Source organism: Mastomys coucha, unplaced genomic scaffold (assembly GCF_008632895.1).
Source record: "Mastomys coucha isolate ucsf_1 unplaced genomic scaffold, UCSF_Mcou_1 pScaffold5, whole genome shotgun sequence".
Lineage (NCBI taxonomy): Eukaryota > Metazoa > Chordata > Mammalia > Rodentia > Muridae > Mastomys > Mastomys coucha.
The window spans coordinates 24,506,273-24,509,463 of NW_022196911.1; the positions used below are offsets into that span (position 1 = coordinate 24,506,273).

The window sequence follows — 3,191 nt, forward strand, 5'->3', positions numbered from 1 at the left end:
TTTGTTTGTTTGATTTTTGAGACAGGCTGTCCCAATGTAGCCCAGGTTGGCCTTGAACTTGTGATTCACCCGCCTCTGCCTTCTGTGTTTGGATTACAAGCCAGCACCACTTGAAGTATCAGAGGAAATGGAGAAAGATGCTCTCTTTCTCCCTTTCTCCTTCTCTCCCTACTTACCTTTCTCTCTCTTTCTCCCTTCCTCCTCCTTTCTCATCTTCTCGGAATTGTCTGGCTCTTTCTTTCCTTTCAGATCCTCCCTCCCTCTCTCCCTTCTTGAGACAGGGCCTCAGGTAAGCCAGGGTGGCTTCAAAATTCACTGTGTAGCCGAGGTTAGCCTTAAACTTTTTTGTTTTGTTTTGGTTTTGGTTTTTGGTTTTTGGTTTTTCGAGACAGGGCTTCTCTGTGTAGCCCTGGCTGTCCTGGAACTTACTCTGTAGACCAGGCTGGCCTCGAACTCACAAATCTGCCTGCCTTTGTCTCCCAAAGCCTTGAACTATTGATTCTCCTACCTTCACTTTCCAAATGCTGAGACTGTAGATATATGTCACCATATCTAGCTGTGAGAGAGGTTTTTAAGGAGGAAGGGAGCCTGTCAGGTTCTCAAGGATAAGGGCAGGATATATCCAGAAGTCTACATGCAGTTGTATATGTATGTATATCACGGAGGATCCTGGAGAAACTATATCGGGATAGAGCATGTATTATGATATATATATTATATGTTATATATATGCTAAAACATCTATATAAAATGAGGAAAATATAAATAATACATATATTCCTACAGATTACTTTCCCTGACCCCGTGTTCTACTTGTTTTCCCTTACTCCTACCTATAACACTCCCCAGTTATCACTGTTCTTTTCATCATATCCAGAATGACACACAGTTGGAATAATAAAACCATGTTAAAATGCTGAGTGGGAATGGAATGCTGGCTCAGTGGATGAGTGCTTACTCCAAAAGGATGCAGATCTGATGAATTTGGATCCTAGCACCCACATAAAAGTGGGGCATGGCTGCACTTCTGGAGGTTGGAGATAAGAAATCACTGGTGCTTGTTAGCCTTCAGCCTGCCTGGCTTCAGTTTCAATGAGAGGCTCTCTTCTCTCCTTCCATCATGTGATTTCTGGTGATCAGATTCAGGTTGCCAGTCTTGGTAGCAAGAGCCCTTACTCACTGAGCCATCTTATTGACCCCCTACATTTAAGATATATTTATTTATTATATGTAAGTACATTATAGCTGTCTTTAGACACCAGAAGAGGGTGTCAGATATTGTTACAGATGGTTGTGAGCCACCATGTTGTTGCTGGGATTTGAACTCAGGACCTTTGGAAGAGCAGTCAGTGCTCTTAACCCCTGAACCATCTCTCCAGCCTCCCCTTACATTATTATGTTAAAATATTTTATTTTTTTTAAGAAAAGCAGTGCTAGATACTACCATAGAAGGTTACTAACACTTTTTTCTGTCTCTACATTGGGATATTTACCAATGTGGTGGCCAGGAGGCCAATTTGTTAATGGACAATTCAAGAGTGTTTTGAAGAAAGGAGACTTGCTTTCTTTTCTTTTTCTTTCTTTTTTTCTTTTTTTCCCTTTTTCTTTTTTCTTTTGGTTTTTGTTTATTTTTTGTTTTGTTTTTCCAGACAGGATTTCTCTGTCTAGCCCTGGCTGTCCTGGAACTCACTCTGTAGACCAGGCTAGCCTTGAACTCAGGGGTGGGACTTTCAGTCATGGGCGGGACTTCCGGTCAGGGGGCGGGACTTCCCGTGTCTGGGGAGGGAACGACGGGTGGGTTCCACCAGCATTCCTTGACGCTGCTCCGCTGTGACAGTGGCCACAGCAGAGCAGCGGGAGGGTAGCAGACACCCAGGCTAAGTCTCTGTCCTTACCAGGCAGTGCGAGGCAGGTAAGGGAGGGCCGAGGGGAGGGATTTGGTTAAGGTAACCAGAGGGTTAGACTGGGTCAAGATGAGGTGGAGCCCCAGTCCAGGCTCCGCCCATCTTCACATAGTATAGGTTCCAGTCTCAGCTCTCAGAGTGGGCGCAGGTCCTTTGGAATGGAGCTAAGGGAGTCAGATAGGAGTGCCCGGGGCTCTATTGGTGAGGAGGAGGAGGACAGGTATAGGCGCTGGTCCACTGGTCCAGAGCTCCAGGGGTCCGAGTGCAGGAGTGCCTCGAGCTGCAGTGGTGGTGAGTCTGCTTCCCTTGAGCCCTTCTGAACCTGCACTACCTCACCTTCCTGGATCGCCTTCTGAGCTGCTTCTCCTGTCTCCTTCCCTAGGCCTCCTCTTTCTGCTACGAAGCATGTTCTTATACACGGCAGTCTGGGTGTACAGGTCAGAGGGAGTTGCAGGGCTCAGGGGAGGGCCGCAAGACTGGGCCCCACCAAGGCTAGAGGGATCCAAATCTGGTTGGGTTCCCAGAAACTGGAAGGATCTAGAATCCTGAAGTCAGGGCTTGAGTGGATTAGGGCCTCTAGGCATCAGTTTCCACCATGGTTTTTTAGGAATTGCCCGGTCCGCTTCCTGTTTCCTGCCTTTGTTACCATCTTTCTGACAGGTGAGGAGCATCGATTCTCTGGGGCCCTACCTCTGCACCTTTGCAGCCAAGTCCAGCTCCCCTGGCCCCTGGCCTACATCCCATTCTAGTGACGCCCAAATTGGTCTCTCTCCCACGTGCTCCTGCAGCCCTAGCCTTCACCCCAACTCCTTGCTTTCTTCCTTGTCCTTTACATCCGAGGACTCCTTTCCCATTTTGCTTTCTCCAGCAATCTGTTTATCAATTTTACACCAGTACCCACCTCTCCTGTCCAGCCAATCCTACCAATGGGAGTACTCTGAGGCCCAGCCACCACAGCAGAACGTGTCCAGCGTTCCTAAGGCGAGTCCCATGCCCAGTTGGGAGGCTCAGAGGTCTAGCTGGCTGTGCTCACTTGTAAGGCTGCTTTGGAGCTCCCTCATCCTGGGTCCCACTGTGGGGAATCTTCCTCAAGGCCTTTAAGTTCCTACATCAGAGCATGGAGTTACTGAGAATTGGGTTTACCTGTAATCTAGCTCACATTTCTCCTGGTCTACCCCTTTGCCTTTGTAGAGAGAAGACCGAAAAGCAACATATAAGCTGGACTGCTCTGAGGGTAAGACACAGATATGTGGGTCATAGACAGCCATTCTTTTTTTTTTTTTTTTT

The 3,191-nt window shown here is 47.6% G+C and overlaps 1 protein-coding gene across 2 annotated transcripts in view; it reads left to right on the plus strand.

Annotated features, from left to right (window-relative positions):
- The window catches only part of Meiob (meiosis specific with OB-fold), a 156,465-nt gene that overhangs the window by 749 nt on the left and 152,525 nt on the right, over positions 1-3,191 (plus strand). The window lies entirely within an intron of this gene.